At 33.9% G+C, this 19780-nt stretch overlaps 1 protein-coding gene across 3 annotated transcripts in view; it reads left to right on the top strand.

Annotated features, from left to right (window-relative positions):
- Window positions 1-19780, top strand: part of LOC111503748 (uncharacterized) — a 293459-nt gene that overhangs the window by 87053 nt on the left and 186626 nt on the right. For 2 of the 3 annotated variants that reach the window (XM_074171671.1, XM_074171668.1), the window contains exon 2: window positions 14104-14193. The exons of the other annotated variant lie outside the window; for it this stretch is intronic. The gene's annotated coding sequence lies outside the window, so the exon portion shown is untranslated. The remainder of the gene's footprint in view (window positions 1-14103; window positions 14194-19780) is intronic. 3 annotated transcript variants of the gene reach the window in all.

Genomic DNA, 19780 nt, shown 5'->3' with positions numbered 1-19780 from the left:
ATTGCAAGCAAATTCGTCAACGTAACAGTTGGATTTTCATTCGTTGGCATTTTATGTGGATCTGTAAGCTACTGTACTAATTGAACGGAGTATTCCAATATGTTTTGAGGATTAAAATACTTTTTCCTCCAAAGCGGTAGTTTTTAATGAATCGGGTGTGTTTGACTCACCTAATATCTTCGTTAGAAGGCACTTTTAATTGCACTATCTGAACAAGATTTGTTCAATATATCAACAGTCAATACATAACAAATACACGAAAACGATAAATTTTTGTGTTTGCTAGAACCCTAGATATTTATATATTAACGGAGCTTATTTTATACGACTGTTTTATTCGACCGATTCTATATTACAATACAATACTTTATTTTTCCTGAGACTTTTTTACAAGCATGGAAATCGTCATATACACAGCAAAAATTGGAGTTGAAAAATATCAAGTGATAAAATATGGAACATACATTAAAGAAAATCAAATAAATAGTAGATGTAGGAGATAATTATATAAAACAATCAAAAAAATACATAGTATAAACAGTAGAATATTGACAAGCAAACAATCGTGATGTCAAGGCAGCCAGATCAGTTTGAAAATATTCATCAAGTGAATAAAAGGCATTTTTATAGAGACAATTTTTAACGCTATTTTTGAAATTAATGGCATTTGAAATTTTCTTAATGAATGTTGGAAGTTTATTGAATATTTTTATAGACATAACATGAGGTCCGTTTGATACAGATGTTGATTTGTGCACAGGAACTATCAGATTATAATTTTGCTTGAGAGTATAACCAGCAGCTATGCGGATAGTATCCCTTTGCTGAAACTCATGGTAATGATTCTTAATGTAAGTGACACAATTCAAAATATACATGGATATCACAGTTGAAATTTGTAACTCAGTAAATAACTGCTTACAAGAATCACCATATTTTTTGAAACACATGGTTCTTAGTATCTTTATTTGAGCAATCAACAGATCATTCAATTTGCTGCTGTTACCGTAGTAGAATAAGCAATAATTTAGACTTGAGTGAACATAGGCATAGTAACTTAATAAAATATTTATAGGGACAGAATTTCTGAGATTCCAAATGACGAAACAATGCTTGGATAATTTTATAGAAATAGAGTCAATATGATCATTTCAGGATGATTGGGAGTCAATGTTCAACCCTAAAAATTTGACTGATTTTTTCTGCACAATAGATTTAGTATTAGCACTAACTGATATACTGCAGTCCATTTCTCTAAGCGAGAAAACAATTGTATTAGATTTATTGCTATTTGGGTGGATAAACCAGATTGGAATCCATATTGGCTCTTTTTACAGAAGGATACAAGTCTGATGAGATAGGATTTTTTGAAAATTTTTGAAAATGAAGACATCAATGCAATACCTCTGTAGTTGGAGATTAAGTGCTTATCATTTTTCTTGTGAACAGGAACAACAAGTATGTTTAAGACACGAGGGAAATGAACCCTCAAGGAAAGAGAGATTAAGTAGGTATGGAAGTGGTTCAATGATTAGTTCAGCAACATACAACAATACTCTACCTGGTAATTCATCAATGCCACTAGAGTTCTTAGACGATATGGACTTGATGATATCAAGAAGTTCAGTTTCGTCTAAAGAATGAAGAAAAGAAGAGTTTATTTTTATATCGTGATGATCTTCACCAGAAGGCTCAATATCATTGATTAGAGAATTAACAGAGTCAATGAAATAATCATTAAAGACTAGAGGAATAACAGGACCACCATGAACCCGAGTTCCATCATCAGTTTCAAAATAATTCGGAAAACAATTGCTCATATTATAGATTCTGAAACTAACCTCAATTCATTATAAAGCAATTTACTGAAGAATAAAACAATTAAATGAAAATTTTACTCATCAAAAACTTCGTTATTTTCTCATAAGTAGTAATAGCTTCATGTATTTAAAATTTGGCACGCTGGAAACCAAGAAGAGCTTTTGGATATCGGATTATTCTTAGAAGAATTTTCCCTTGATAAGTCTAATTAGATGAAATGAATTCATTTTTATTACTCACCATGATAGAATTTGTGAAATATGAAGCCTAAGTTATTGGTTACCTTGTCTATTTCAGTTTACCCGTATCAACACTGCGAACCTGACATCATCTTTGTCAGAAAAGCTCACAGCTAATTATAATACCCTCCATCTTTGATCCATAACTTCGTCGTAATTGGAGTTGGGGTTGCTGAAATGGGCCAGTTGTCAGAAGCATGAAATCGAATTATAAATGACTCGATTCCAAACTGGCAACTGTTTTGATGAACATGAAAGTTGCGCAACTAGATCGCTTGAGCTTTTTAACGAAAATTTGCTTACAGTTAGGTAATGGAGAATCGAAACCCAGGGCCGTCGCCATAGGGGGGGGAGCCTCCCCTCCCTGCTTTTTCGACTTGGGAAAAAGTTGGGAAAAGTTGGGAAATTTTGGGTCATGAAGATAGAAAAATTAATAATAAAAAAATGAATGAAAATTTGAAAAAACAAAAAAGAGAGAAAAGAAAAGGAGAGGTAATAAGAAAAGGGAAAGAACCAGGAGAAGGTTGGGATTTCCCAACATGCATAACTTGAAGAGAATTCTGAGTGGTTTGAAATCTTCAAAAAAGTTTAATTTCTCCCAAGTAATAGAACAGTCCTGAACAGTCCATAAATTTTGAAGTGACAAATTTACAAAATTCCCAACTTTTCGCTGTTTTTCCGACTTGGAAAAGTTGGGAAATTTCGGGCCATGAAGATAGAAAAAATAATAGTAGAAAACAATAAGCACAATATTATTCAAGTGTTGTTTGCTTTCATTTGTATGGAATATTCCTATACATGGTGGATATGGTGGAAGAGGGACCTTGGTCCAAAGTAGAATAATTCCCATTATTATTATTTTTATAATATCCAAAATTTATTTTTGTTTGTACATACCCTAACGAGCGTAAGCATTCAGCCAATCTTTGGATAGCTAAGTAAAAAAATTAATATATTATAGTAGTAACTAATTCCTCGGCTTTCATTTCTTAGAAAGTTGGGAAATGTTGCTTGTGGAGTTGTGAAAATTTGGATTCCCTCCCCCCCTGGTTTTTCTTTTCACTACGGCCCTGACTAAACCTAATCTTGTAGTCCACTAACCTGTGGTAGAAGTCCATCATATCTCAAAGTGGAGGGCAGTTTATTTGCTTTTTTTTTGATGATATTCAGTGGGTATAAAGGCTCTAGTCTCCTATACAGGCTAAGGCTTTTGATACTATATCTCATGAAATTCTTTTGGAGTAGCTTTACGATTATGGAATCAGAAGACCGGCAAATGATATTCTATACAATTATCTATATAAGAGATCTCAAAAAGAGAAGTTAGTAGTAATCCTTTAGAAATATCATGTGTGGTACCTCAAGGAACTGTGCTACGCCCAATATTTTATTGGATTGTATTGTATTGGAATAGTATTGGATTTTTGAAAAACTCTAAAGCTCATATTATCTTGACGATACCACTTTGATTTTTTCTACAAACACTTGATGATGGAATTAATGAAATAGAACAAGTTAAAAAATGGCTAGACCAAAACCTACTTAGCTTGAATGTAAAAAAAAACTAAACACATTTCTTTTTCTCTGATTGCAGGTGATCAACCGATAGTAAAGAAAAGTATTCATTTTTTTGTAGAGGGGTTTCTTGGGGTTTGGATTCTTGTTGAATAAAAGTTTTTCCTTTGTTATATATATAAAAACGTTTCGTCCGCGGTCGAGGACTTTTTCAAATGTACACGAGAATAATTGTCAAAATTTGTTTAACATGCAATTGTCCGAAAATTGAGAAATGTAATGTATTCAGGTGTTAAGGTGGAAAAATCATGTTGTTTCTTTGACTAACAGATTCAGGCAGTTAACTAGAAAAATGTATGAATGGAGAGAATTTCTAAATAACAAAACACTAAGAGTATTTTACTATTCATTAGCTGAATCCATATTTCGGTATTGTATAAAAGCATGGAGAGGTTTATTTCGCAATAATTCAACAAAACTCCACTCAATGCAAAACAAAATCCTGAAAATAATATTCAGAAAACCAAAACTTCATTCAACTGTACAACTATATGAGCAGTCGCAGATACTTGATATTAGAAGCTTGTATGCCTATCAATGCTTAGAATGGATGCTTCATAACCTAAATCGTTTGAATCGCCCCATGACGTTGTAAATAATACCAGAACACTGGATAATCTCACAGTATGTACAGTGCCTTCATTTCACAACTTTCCACCCCTAGTACTTCGTTTAGCAGGGAGAATTTGCCGTAGGCAAAAAACGCGTCAATTTAGATATCGAGGAAGAAGTTTGAAACCAGTGCCAGTGGTATTTTAGGTTTAACCCCCTCACCCCTAGTTACCCCCACTTAATACTTTTAAATGGCACCTCCTATCTTGTAACACATCATTTTAAATATCTTAAAAATCCTCACTCAACCCCGTTTAGAAAACTGAAATTGGTTGATCCGTTCTCGTAAAATAGGGTAAGAAGAAAATTAATTGTAATAAAAAATGAAATAATAGCTCTTGCAATAAAATAAATGTACCTTACTTTATTGGGTGTTCAAAATGTTCACCATTGGTAGCTAAGTAAAAGTACAATCTATTCTGGAATTTCTGTCGAACTTTTGTGAATGTTTCCTTATTGATTTGTCTGCATGTGTCAGTACTCCTGTGTCCTGTGTCCAATGGCGTTAAATTCGGAGATTTCGCCGGCCATTCTAGAGCGCCTCTTCTTCCAATCCATTTGTCAGGATATCGTTGATCGAGCCACTGTCGGACATGCAACGCATTGTGTGGCGGTGCGCCGTCCTGTTGAAAATGTAAATTTTGTTCACCCCAGAGCGGGTTGTCTTCTTCATCAACTTGGCGTTCTAAGGACTGTCTTATGAGTGGATCGATTAAAATTTCCAATAAGTTTAAATACAATTGGCCAGTTAAATGTTCTTCAATAAAAATAGGGCCAATTATTTCGTTTCACAGAATTCCAGCCCAGACGTTTATTTTTTGTGGATATTGCGTATGATCCTCTCGAAACAAGTGTGGATTTTCATTATCCCAGTATATACAGTTATGCTTATTTACAAAGCCATTAAGAAAAAAAGTTGATTTATTACTGGAGCAAATCTTTTTTATCATATTCGGATCATTTTCAATTCATTATTTCACAAAATTCAATTCTCCTATCATAGTCATCCTCACTGAGTTGCTGAACAATACTCATTTTGTAAGGAAATAACTTGTTTAGTTTTAAAACTTTGTGTATAGAACCAACTGAAATATTTACTAACTTAGCGACTTTCGAAATCGAAGTAGTAGGCTCAACGGCGAATTGGCCCAAAATCTCAATCTGTGCGGCTTCCGTAAGAACTCTCGGCTGCTTTACTGCTTTGTTGCACACAGAACCGGTCTCTTCAAATATTTGAACAAGGTCTAGAACATATCGGTGACTCACATTTTGGCCTGCATGACTTTCATTAAAAACCCGGGCTGTCCTACGAGCACACCTATCTTCAGCACCATAAATAAAAATAATTTCAGTTCTTTCTTGTAAAGTGTACACCATTACGATTTCTATTACCGTCAGTGTAACTGACATCACTTGACAAACTGACTGACGCTAAAAAGCAACTGTGTGCCCTTATCTCAATTTCAGCTAAAGCAAAAAACTCTGTTTAAAAAAGAGACATAAACATACCGTTATTGAGTCAGTGGTAGCGGTTCCATAAATTTTTGCACTTTGTCATAATTCATTTTCTTTTTGCCCCATTTTACGAGAACGGATCAACCTATTTCAGTTTTCTAAACGGGGTTGAGTGATGATTTTTAAGATATTAACAATGATTTGTTACTATAGTCCGTTCATAATTTGTTGATAGCTCACTGCAAGTTTGACCCTCATTAGAGAACTGAAATACAGAGAGGACAGCTAATATGATATAATAACAAAAACCAAACTAAAACTGGCAGCTATAAAACTTTTAATCCGATTATGTAGGTATTTTGAGTGGAAATGAGTGACCAGTGTCGTAGAGTATATGATTAAAACATTAGTTACTTTAAATAAATAAATATATTAATATTCTTAAACTGTAGGTACTGTAAACTGTATTTTTATTTTAAAAAAATTTCTTTATTTTATTCAAAAATAATAAGTTACTTGCAATTTGTAAAAGATACATTTATTTAATTAATACCTATTTTTAAATGATATAAACTACGATTACTTACAAAACTATTCAAATTCAAAATAAACAGGATCATCTTCGGAATCCGAGTCGTCTTGCAGGTTAATAATTAGCGGTTGTGTCTCTACAGTCGCATCAATTATATTGTCAAGATCCCACATTTTTTGTTCTTCTTCTATTGCATGTCTTACTGCATCTCGCCAATTTTGTTCTGTAATATGTTGTAAAGACTCATATAACAATTCACGTACAGCTTGTATTTTATATGACGTATTTTTTCTAGCCACATAGCTTTTCATTTGTGCCTAAATGAGTTCAATTGGATTTAATTCGCAGTGGTAGGGTGGAAGTCTAAGGACTGTGATGTTTCGTCTTTCCGCCATTTTGTCAACTACGTATTTCTTGAACTTAGATTTGTGTTGCCGGGCAATTTTTAAAAGTTCTGCTTTAACCATTCCATCTTCGTAAGGCAGGGACTTATTCCGCAGCTAGTCAATGATATCCTGTTTCTTCCACGTAGTCGTTGGAAGTCTTTCAACTAGTCGTGAATGATAAGGTGCATTATCTAATACTATAATTGAGTTTGGTGGTATATGTTCAATCATCTGCTCAAAATACTCTTCGAAAACATCAGCTGTCATCTCCTCGTGATAGTCTTTTGTGCTTTTGGATTCAAATTCCAACAAACCATGCTTAGCAAATCCTTTTTCACTGCCAATGTGAGAAACTATTAATCTACTGCCTTTACCAGAGGGTGGGGAAATACCAGTAGACCAACCTTCCATAAAGGAGCTTGATATATTTTTATCTGTCCAAATTTTTGTGAGAGTATGACCTGCGTTTACCCACGTTTCGTCCTGATAGTAAATTGGCCTTCCTTCAGCCCGAAATTTTCGTATAGATCTTAGATACTTTCTTCTCCAACATATTATCTCTTCCCGGTCAATCAAAAGTGATTTTCGGTCTGATTTCTCCCACCGGAAATTTAATTCTTTCAAAACTTGCCACAATTTGGTTCGTCCGACATGAGGCAAATCCGGGTCGTCTCTAACTTCTTGTAAAATTTTGTTTAAGTTGGGTATTTCTTTTTTGTAAAAAAATTCGTGAATTTTCCTTCGAATACCATTTTTGGCAAATTCATCAATTTCAATAGGTTTTCTCCCCCTCTTTAAGTATTCGTTTGTATTTGGGTTAGCTATACCTTTTTTTTTTCTTTCTGATAGGAACCTATATATTGTTGACTCCCCTACGCCCGTCATGTTGGCACAACTCTTGATTATGTTCTGAACAGTGTTTGTGGGATTCTGAGAAACCAGAGCATCGTGAACGTTGAAAACAATAGTCTTCTCTCTTGGTGAAAAGACAGACTTACTGACTGTACGCAACAGTACCGGTGTAAAACTTGTTGATGTTGATGATGATGACGAAGCCATCGCAAGCAATCAAACAAAACAAGCAGGAACGAAAGGTACGTATATGTTTGTAGGAATATGAAAAAAATTTACTCACGCACTGCACAAAATTCGCAAAATAAATATTAGAGACGTTAATTACTGCCGTAGACGCCGAAACACCAACGAGCCGTAAATTAAATGCGATTAAAAAATGTACTAAACTAAAAATTATTTTCGTTCGTAACAACTTCACCCTTTCAAGGCAAGTTTCGAATATAAACTGAAGCTTTATATTTAATGAATAAACACCTCAGGAACCTCCGCCTATGATTTTACGAGTTTTACGACCGTTTTATGACTTGGGCCCTCATTTTGTGCTATCGACAAATTATGAACGGACTATAGATAGGGGGTGCCATTTAAAATTATTAAGTGGGGGTAGTTAGGGGTAAGGTGGTTGAACCTAAAATACCACTGGCACTGGTTTTAAACTTCTTCCTTGATATCTAATTCGACGTGGTTTTTGCCTACGGCAACTTCTCCCTGGTAAACAAAGTACTAGGGGTGGGAAGTTTTGAAATGAAGGCACTATATACTAATGTACAAAAAGAGCCACGCAAAAAAAACATTTTCTTTTTTGGGCCGAAACTGTATAATCTTCTACCTCATGAACTGAAGATAATAACCAATTTTCATAAGTACAAACAACAAGCAAAACATTTCATTCTGAAAAATTCAAAAGAAATTCATAAAATAATAAATTAGTTGATGTATTCTCAGTATTAACTAATCCTACGTTCCTGAAACTATATCATTCTTCAATAAGGTCCAACTCTCCCTTCAATTGAATAATATACTGAGTAGTTACACTTTCTTTATTCAATGATTCAATGTACAATTACAATGTTCGTGGAGGGTAGCAGTTTCGTCATCCAACAGAAACTTCATAACAATTAGCGATATGTATCTTTTTATCTGTACACTTTTAGTCTGAATGAAATCTAAATGAATCTGAATGGAAAAATACTTCAATCATTTATATCTGAGATGTTATGCACTGTCGTTTACTGAATATATAAAAAAAAATCATAACTATCAACATGTCACTGTGACCATCTATTCATTGCTAACATGTGACAAATTTCTTTTATCCATTATAAAATATTTTCTTCTCCATATAAGTAATTTATACTTCATTGTATTAACTATTAATATATTGTAGAATTTTTGAATAATTAGCTGATGATGAACCTATACAGGGTGTTTTAAATTCGATCCTCACCATTGGAATCTCGGAAACTATGAGAGATACGTAGATGGTTAAATTAGAGCAAAGTTGCGCATTTACCTCACTAACAATATGCCGTTGGGGAAGTTCTGAAATTCCGAGTATATCCGAAGATATCCGGAAACAACAGAAATTTCGGAAAATGGTTTTAATTTTTTTCTGGCTTTATTTTTCGAACGATTCGAAAAAAATTACATTCCACATTGCCACTTTTTCCCTGCTACATAATGATGTTTTCAGATTTCCTATCCGACGTTTCATCTTCCAGCCACCATCATCAACTTCCTTTTTTCTTATGGGCTACATTGGATTCTTTATGTTTTGAATGAAACCAGATTTTAACTTCTCAATGATGTATCATAAATTTTCATTCTTTTTCAAAAAATGAGAGACATTGAAAAAAAGTTATTCTTATCATAATAGCCTTTGACTTTGATGTTTCTAAATTTGACTTTCAATTTGTTACACTTAATGACATTTTGTTATTGTACAAGTCATTGAATTTTTGTAGAAAAATGGCTTTCACGAATGAAGAAAAAAGAGATTTGATACAAATTTATTACAAATACGATAGAAACAGTGAATACCTTTGGCATCACAATCGTAAAATGGCTGTAAACTAGTGTAATTATCGTTCAGTATTGAACACTTATCAAGCTAAATTCCCACTTAAAATGGTTCTACTTACCTCAACCCTCCATAATTTCAGGTGGACTATTTGCAATGATTCACCCTGTATATTGTCAGTTGAATATTCACTTGAAGTTTTTGAAACATGAAACAAAATGCGGTCTATATATCAAAATTGATTACAGTGCGCCATTCTCGTTCCGGAAATGTGAAAATACGTCGAAAACTTTTCTCTCAACCCTGAATAATTTCAAGAGTTAAAACAATAGGTAGAATTCATAGACATACTTTATTAGACAGACATAGACATACTTTATTTGACTACGTTCATGTAAATTACATTTGTATCAAGTCATATTACAAAAATTGGAAAAAATTGGATTTGAATATAATTGCATTAGTATTTCCAGAAGGAAAAAAATCATGGAGTTAGTCAGAAACACTGAATATACAGCATGAACCATCAAACTCAACAAAACATTAATAACTTAAATACGATTATAGATATTAAAAAAAAAACTAAATATCTGAACATTCACATGCGAATGTTCGAATCTAAATGTTCTGCAATAGTGTAGAAACTTGAGCTGATGAGGAACTGTTTCACCTTTTGATTGAAACAATTGGGTGACAAAGATTTAACTTCCCTAGGCAAGTGATTATAAAGAATTATATTGGTAGAGTTATTCATAGCTTTATTCAATCTATATCTTATAGGTCTAATTTGAGCTGCATGTCGAGTGTGGTAGTCATGGAAATTTGAATTCAGAATGTTTTTTTTTTGGATTTCTAATAGCTGTTGAAATATATATATATATATATATATATATATATATATATATATATATATATATATATATATATATATATATATATATACAGTGTGATCCATTTTTAATAGAAACACCCCCCTAAAATTTGAAGTTGTAAATCGATTTTAATAATTTTTTTTTAATGTCAAGTACTTGAAGGTCTACCTTGGGACAAAATTTGAAATGTTGATTAAAGTTTCAGGGCATACTACGATATTTCTTCTTAGTCAAAAATCGGAATTATTTATTAGCGATTTTTTTATTGAAAAAATAACTACGCCACTGGATTCAGAGGGCCTCTAAATAGGTGTGACCAGAATTTCACGAACAAATATTCATTATTAACAAAGTTATGACAAGTCCAAAATTCGAAAACTCAAACAGCTAACAGTCACAATATATATTTTTTTTATGATTTCAACAATAAAGTGCCGCCAGATGAAAAAAAAAACAAATAGCGTAAATTTTTTTAATGAAAATAACGGAATTATATTCACACAATTCAACTAACAATAAAGCAAAAAATTTTAATAAACGTAACTAATAACTAATTATTGAAATGTTTCGATTCAGTTCAACAATAAATTCTAACTCATATTCTAGTAGCCTCTACTAATCCACCACGTATTTCGATACATGTATCGTGGCGCTTACGAATGTATGGTATTTTTTTAAATTTTTGTGTTCATTTCAAATATATAAAAAGCATTTGAATTGTTCATATGTAAGGAATATGCGATTGAGTAGGTCCAAATCGGCTCAAGCAAATTGAATCCTGCACCCTCATCATTTCTAAGGTGCATTGAATTAATGAAATCTACCGAAACAGCCATAACAGAACTTGTCCAACACATTAATGATCTGATGGACAAAACTGAGTATGTAGTTGTCATATCGTTTGACCTAACGCGGGCATTCGACACGGTTAATCGTAATTTCGTCTCCGAAAAAATCAACAACCTAGGTCTACGTGGCCCAGTGAACGACTGGATAACGTCCTTTCTTGAAGATCGGAAGATCATCGTGAGAATCGGTGAAACCAAATCGAAGGAATACGATTTAGATCTTGGAACACCGCAGGGAAGTGTCATGGGTCCCTTGATCTTCCTTACCTATGTCGATGACTTGCCTCATAACATAAAGGACGGTAGAGTTTTCATGTATGCTGATGACACCTCTATTGTGGTGTCTGACACTGATCGCCAAAGACTACAGCAAAAAACTGACTCAGTTTTGAAAGATTTTGCGGATTACTGTATGCAGAATACACTAATAATGAATCAAAGTAAGACAGTAATAATTGAGTTTCACACAAAACATGGAATACCTTCTAATTTCACCTTCGAAGTCAATAATAATATTGTTGAAACCTCCACTTCATCTAAATTCTTAGGAACGCTCATAGATTGTAACCTAACATGGGAAGATCAAATACAGATAGTATGTAAAAAAATCAACAAAAGCTTTTATATTTTGGCAACACTAAGAAATATTTTGACCACAGATTCATTATTACAGGTTTACTATGCATTTGTGTATTCCGCAATTTCCTACAATATTATAGTATGGGGTCAGGCATCAGACATAACAAGAATTTTTGTTGCTCAGAAAAGAATTATAAGGCTTATCTTTAACATTAGTAGTCGCCAATCATGCAGACAGGTTTTCAAAACTAAATGGATCCTCACGATTACATCAATTTATTTAATGAAACTATTATCATATATTTTCAATAACAAACATTCATTTCCCATTAATAGTGATTCACATTCTTACAACACCAGAAATAAAAATGATATCAAATTGAACAAGCCCAAACACTCCTATTACAAAAAATCTCCCATCAATGCAGGCTACCGTTTTTTTAACTGTCTTCCGAAAGAAATAAAATACGCGGGATCCCTGGCGGTTTTTAAGTATAGACTTAGGGAACTCCTTATCAGAGAATGTTTCTATACTGTTGAGGAATTTGAATTATACTTTTCAATTTTGAGATGATATCGAAGTGTATTTTACATAGTCTATGTTAGTCATCATTGTGCTTGTTTCGTCCTGTTTGTCAATTAAAACTTAATGACACTGTTTTTGACTTATCCTATCTATTGCTAACAATAGTTGAAAGGATTAATAAATATTTTATTTTATTTTATTTATTTTATTTTATTTTATTTTATTTAAATGTTACTTTGTCTGTTGAAAATAAAGAACGTGATGATTAATTCGAATTATTTTTAATGATAGCTACTTCCAATGTGAATAAGCGAATAGCAGTCTTGTTTTTCATCTATTCATTAATTTCCGAAATAAGCAGTTGAAATCAATATAAGATTGAAGACTGTATCATATTCATTCCCGTTTGAATGCTCAGGATCTGTATTTGACACAATTATCGACATTACTGCTTGATCTATTCGCGGGAAGATGGCGCTGTACGTAACCTCCTTGATATGATTCGAACTCACTTTACATGTATTTCTTCATTTGAAAAAAGTATTTTTTTATTAACACGCGCGCCTGCTACCTTATTTGGGCTTAGTAGCTGATTTTCAGGCTCCCTCTCCGGAATCGAAAAATATCAATGGTCATTTTCCTAAACAATATACGGCTGATTGATCCCAAAGTTCAGATAAAATAAATATAGTTTTAAACAGAATAAAAACACGCTTTTATACGCTTTTTAAAACTAAAAAACAGGCTTTTGAAGAAAATCGAATTGGAAAGTTAGAAATATTTTTTTTAAAATAAGCTTAAAACAATAACGAACGAAAAATACTAGTGTTATTGTGAAAAAAGCGTGGGCGCTTTGTGCCACATTTTTTGTTTTGTTATTGTTTTGATCTCATTTACAAAAAATATTTTCAACTTTTTAGTTCGATGTTCTTCAAAAGTGTGTTTTTGAGATTTTTTAAACTATATTTATTTTTGATTTCTGTTAGAGTATTGGTACATTGGATGTTTGTTACCCGCTTCCGGCGTCGTTCACGAGATGTGGCTATTACTATCTTTCTCCCAGACGAAGGTTCCATACTTGCAGTCGTGTCGCGTTGAAGTCAATTCCTGGGCTTGGTCTTTCCTGCACTCGGTAATACTTCGAAACCAAGCCGCAGGTGATCTACTTGACAGATTTCATCATGGTCCTGCTGCTGGATGAACTGGGAACTAACCTCCGTAAGGTATCTAGCAAAAATGTCTGTCGAATATAATTCAATATTCAGCGTGGTATTAGCCAGAGACGTAGTTGTTTTCCAGCAAGTATTTAGTGAATACAATTTTATATTCACGAGTACGCTTATCAATTTTGATCATTTTAAAATGATTATTTGATGAGCGCGCGTGTAGAGACAATGTTCTAGTTTTTGTATGCCAAATCGTATGTTGAGTAATAAGTGCTGATAGCCGGTTTTTTTTGCATGGAAGTGGGTGTTGCAAACAAAATGAGTGCCAGTTAGGCATCACGCCTGTGTTACACTGTTTTTTTTACTACTGGAAATGTTCATTTCGAACACATGGATAGTTTCATCACAACTTTGATCAAAACTAACATGAAACTATTTCATATAGAGATGATGAGTTATTTTCCAGTATAGTAATTATTAATATACTTAATATATGAATTTTTGAGTTGTCTTTGATGATTTATTCTCAATTTGATTTTTAAAATTTGATGTAGACTCACCAAATAGTAGAGCTTGTTTTTCAATTCTCATTATCAATATCATTTTCTTGTTTATAGAGTCTCCAATATATCCAACCTCTACGGCGAATGATTTCCAATCCACGTGTTGCTTGAGAATCAACTAAAGAGAAGCAGACGACCGACTAAGTGAGTAACCCTGTATATCATTATCAAAATGCTTGTTCGATTTTATTTACTTTTCACATTTTCGATCAATCAATAAAATATTCTTTAATATCACAGAATAACAACATCTTGTTGACAAAGCGTGTATATATAAATGTAGATGTAATTAAATTGATAACGTTTGATAAATTTATAAAAATAGTCACTATCATATAAAATTGAATTAAATAAAAACAATCAGTCACTTATTTTGAATTCAAAATATAACAAACAATAAAAGGTGTATAGTGTATAGAAATTGTATATAAGTGTATAGAAAGTGTAGAGTTTTGGCCTACTTATTCTATTCTATCCACATAACATTCTTCCAAACTATTATAGGTTCTATCAGAAACTGTTTTTCTGAAGTTGCGTTGGACGGTATATCTTTAATACTATTCGGAAGGTGATTGTACATGTTGCAGACGTTATATGTATATTATTGAATCCTTAACGAGAGTGGAGGATGGTGATGGTAGTTTGAGATGGTTGCTTTGACGGGTGGGGTATTCATTCCCTGTAATGAAATTTCGTTTGTTTTTATTTATGAGACACATTGTATAAATATAGACACTACCGACATTTAAGTTTACAGATGTAACTCAGGGCTCTTTTTGTAAGACAAAAACACTTTGAAGAACATTACCACTGCACACTCCCCAAAATGGAATACCGTATCGAAAGTATACTGTCTTTGCGGTTGGGTATCCTAGTTCGTTTGCAGCAATTTTCACAGCATAACAACCAGAATACAATTTTTTATTCAAGATTTTGACATGTTCATTCAATTTGAGAAAGTTGTCGATGTGTAGTCATAGACATTTAGAGAAAACACCGTTTTCAATAATCTGGTGACTCGAAGAAATATCAGCAACTACACATTTGAAGGACACTATCTTAGTTTTCAATATATTGAAGGATGAAAGGTTCGAGTCGCACCACTCTTTGACCTTCATTACATATCTGAATTAATGATATGATGAAGATCAGATTGCTTATCACTATGCCATAGTATGGTGACATTTACTGAAATGTCAAGCATCGTCAGGTCATTAACATATAGTAAAAACAAAATTGGACCCAAGACTGATCCTTGCGGAACATCACATTGTATAATACCTAAACTTGAGATTGATTTTGTCTTAACTACTTGTGTGCGGCCGGATGAACATGTCGTGAACCATGAATGTGCTTTATTTCGAAATCCGTAACAGTGAAGCTTTCGCAGCAATATCTCATGATTCACGCAGTCGAAAGCCTTCGATAAATCACAAATAGAGCTGCGGCATCTCCCCCATTATTGATCCCAGTACACAGTTCATATAACAGTGAAAATATTGCATCATTTGTGTGCTTATTGAACTGCAATCCAATTGTTTGATGCTCAATATATCACACGCCTGCAAAAATCAAAGATTCTTCTCTTAACGAGTTTTTCGATAATTATCGCTAACGTGGGAATGAGGAAAATGGGCCTAAAATTCATGGGAGAGCTCTCTTCACCACCTTTATAGATCGGTATGACAATTGATGTTTTGAGAAAAGGTGGAAATATGCCTTCTTTGAAGGATTCATTTATCAGAGATACTAGTTGGTTCAGGGCATTATCTGGAAGATTTTCAAAAATCCTAACAGGAATGTCATCGAATCCAGTTGCGGTTTTATTTTTATCATCATGTAACGTTTCTTTCAATTCATCAATATTAGTGTCATACAAGATTAAGTTTTCGTTAACACTCACGCTTGCTAGATTTATTAGTGGATCATAGGCTACGGTTATATTTTTTGGCAATTCATCTACAACTGAAGAATAGTACCCACTTAATGTGTCCGGAGTCAAATCCAAATCTACTTTCTTTTTGGAATTCTTTCCTAAAAGATCATTTACCATCTTCCAGCTCTCCTTTGATTTGTTGGTGGTACCATCTATGCAATTTTTATAATAATTTTCCTTTGCTTACTTTATAATCTTTCGATATTCTGATCTGTACTTATTGTAGTAATTATGAAAAACATCTGCATCTGCATCTGCATCTGCACCTATTAACGTGAGAAACTTATGAAAGTGAGGTTAGTAATCCCTTTCACTTACTGATATGTTATTTTTACAAATATCGTTCTATTTAATCGTCTTCGTATCTGTTACGGTTTAGAATATAGCAAAGTTACCACATGATAAAAGGAACGGCCTGTATATGTTTCAAATATCTTATATTTGAACATCATTTTCATTTTATGGGAGACATTAATAAAGCTTACAATAAGCCTAGCCCACTGTTTCTCAAAGTGTGAGCCGCGGCGCCCTGGGGCGACGTGGAACCTTTACTGTGGCGCCGTGGGCCACAGGTGAGTCTCAAGGTACAACGTTTTACAACATAGATAACTGAGAGTAAAGGTAATACGTCGGTACCTATTAACAAAAATTCTCTGATAATATGATAATATCGGTAATTGCAAAATGCAATCCGTTCAGACAGCCACCTACCTACTTTTGTTAATTAAATATCTAGTGTTGTCTTTACGTTCGGGTCGCCGCGATAACCTTCAAAAAACATGAGGGAGCCGGGAATTCAAAAAGTTTGAGAAACACTGGCCTATCCCTAGAGATGTGCTACTTATATTTATGTCGGGCCTGAAACGTAATGAGATATTTGCAACCAAGAAAAAGCTGAAAGAAGCGGTAATATTTATAAACGAAGATCTGTCTGATACATGTTACAAAATCGTAGAAAAAGCCTAATCCAAATATGGAGTAAGGAACTCAAGGTCCAAGAACGGCAAAATATTTGCTGGAGTTGACAGCACCATTAAATCAATAAATCGAGAAGCAGACATCTCTGTTCAAATCTGTTTTTCCTTTAACCAGCTGTCGCACCCCTACGAAAGACAACCCTCAGAAGTAGAAACTTGTGCGAGCTATAGATAAACGAGGTCTCACCTTTTAACGTGTGATTCCTAACACGATATATTTCCATTAATTTATCATTGACAAAGAGCCTAATTATCTGCACAGAATATTCACACCAACAAGTGTTACACTTGAATCTTTCAGACGTAGTTTCACCTTTCAAATTTGTAGAATTGGTCTCTATACTTATAAATGCCAGTCATTCACTTAATACTCACCCATTCATCTCTGTTACTCCGTACTAGTGAGTCCTAAGAAGCTAAAATTAGGTATATAGGCGCTTCTTAGGACTTGGATTTTCAAATATTCCAATACATTTTCGGAGGTAAAATTAATCTCTATACTTATAAATGCCAGTCATTCACTTAATACTCACCCATTCATCTCTGTTACTCCGTACTAGTAAGTCCTAAGAAGCTAAAATTAGGTATATAGGCGCTTCTTAGGACTTGGATTTTCGAATATTCCAATATATTTTCGGAGGTTGAAATTTTGTATGTAGGTTCGTTTCATATAAGGGAGGATTTTCAAATATTCGAAGTAAAACGCCAGCTTTGGGGAAAAAAGGCACGTTCATAAAATTATTTTTGATGTATCCTTCATCTCATCTCTAACGTGATCCTTACAGCATGTAATTTGAATGAACATTTTTGAGGATATTACAGATTTAAAATGCACGGACGTAGTGTTTGCGGTGGTATCGGGCCAATTTTATGTCGCTATTTCCAGAGTGATCTCTGAAGAAAACATGTTTGTATTGTTTACTAGAAAAAAACTAGTGAACGTTGTATATAAAAACATTCTGTATTATATTAGTATCAGCATTGCACCTGTGCGGAATCGGGGCAGTTCACTAGTAATTCTATACCCCGTATAGCCGTTTCGAGAAAAAAGCAAAATATATACAAATCGGCTCCAATAAAGCTACACCCCCAATAAAGAATATATAATAATTTCAGGTTAAATAAGTATGGAAAATTTCCAAAGAATTAAAAAATATTGAAGGAATCATATTCCTCTCAACACAAACTGGAAAAAATATGCACATCTTGAACTTTGTTAACAATGAATGACAGAAAGAAGGGATTAGTTCTTGAAAAGAAAGGTTTTGATTTTCAACTTCTCGTACTGAGTACAAAAACTTTGTGAGACTTCCACAAAGAAAGGAATAAAACAATTGAGTTCAAAATAAATTCTTTACAAATATGTGTAGATCATGCATAGTAGTTAGTTCCAGGTACAAACTGGAGAAAAAAAATCCTTTCGGAACAACTGATTTTTGTTATATCAGCATTGAATTCCACATTGCAACGGGTGTCTCATCTTTGGTAACAGTCTAACTTTTCAGGTTTTTTGTTATAAAAGGTGAAACTGGAACTTCTGACGTACAATGAATCCATGACAAGCATTTTTCCAAACACTAAAACTGCAATACTTTTCTAGATGCGTGTTTCACCAAGTTAGTTAGTTAGTGTTTTTCATGAGATGAAGAACACTAATATTTTCTTCACCTCCTGAAGCCGAGCGTCGAGAAGAGGATCGCAGTTTTGGTGTTTGGGAGAAGTGCTTGTTTTTGATCCAGTCTCCATGACATTGGATATTGAATTTATCACTTAGAGATACTTGAGTAACTTATCATTGAAATATCTTGCAGTTTAAAAAAAATCAGTTTTTCCGTTAACCAGCTGACGCACCCATACGAACGACAACCCTCAGAAGTCGAAACTTGTGCGAGCTAAGGATTAACGAGGTTTTACCTTTTAACGTGTGATTCCTAATAAGAGTAAGACGATAGCAAGTGAAAATGGATCGTTCAGACTGGGATTTGAACCACCGACTAACACGGCAGTCAATTCGAGTGAGTGAACAAAGCACCTACGTCGAACCGCCTGGCTACAGACCTACCGGTAGCTAGGGTAGCCAGGCCAAAATAGGATTGAAAATTTTAGTTCCCTTAGCTGTGGTACAAGCTACGTTCATTTGATAATTGATAAGCAATGCTGATTGGTATAAAATCGAAATACGAGTTAGGCTACCTGCAAAATCCTGATGAAATTTTGTAAAGATTCATTTCACCGATATTTCTAAGATGTTTCGTATATTTACATTAACATTCCATACGCATAATCTCAGTGTATTTGTTCATAGGTTCGGAATAACCTCGAATATGTCATAACAATCAACTCTCGTGAAATTAAAATTTCTTGAATGCGTTTTCACCCCACTCAGAATGACCTTGGAACCTCAAATTTACCTTCAAAACCGACGAACTTAAAATAACCTCTTCGATTGAAAATATTCCAAGTAGAAGTGAGAGTCTAGGTTGGGTTAGGTTAGTTCCTAAGTGAATGGGTCTATTCAACACTCCACCGCAACCCGCAAGGGTTTATTGTGGCTCACATCTATTCACACCTGACCAAATGAACCCAGCTTCTTAACGGAGTTGGAATGGTGAGTGGTCTTTCAGGTGAGATAGTGAGAGTACGGCTCTGCAGAACTCTAAAAACCTGATTCGGTTCTGGAAGATTCTGCCAGAAATCCACAAATCTTCTTGCCAACCAGATGTTCAGTATTTGTTTGGCAAAGCCTGAAGCGGTGAAGCTATTGACGAGAGTGGTTTTTGGCAATTTGCTACCAATTTAGACGTTACTCGGTATTAGG

This window comes from Leptinotarsa decemlineata, unplaced genomic scaffold, assembly GCF_025532065.1.
Source record: "Leptinotarsa decemlineata unplaced genomic scaffold, Ldec_3_MD MMD2_tig00000026_RagTag_RagTag, whole genome shotgun sequence".
NCBI classification, from domain to species: Eukaryota; Metazoa; Arthropoda; class Insecta; order Coleoptera; family Chrysomelidae; genus Leptinotarsa; species Leptinotarsa decemlineata.
This window is presented reverse-complemented; position numbering and strand designations above follow the sequence as displayed.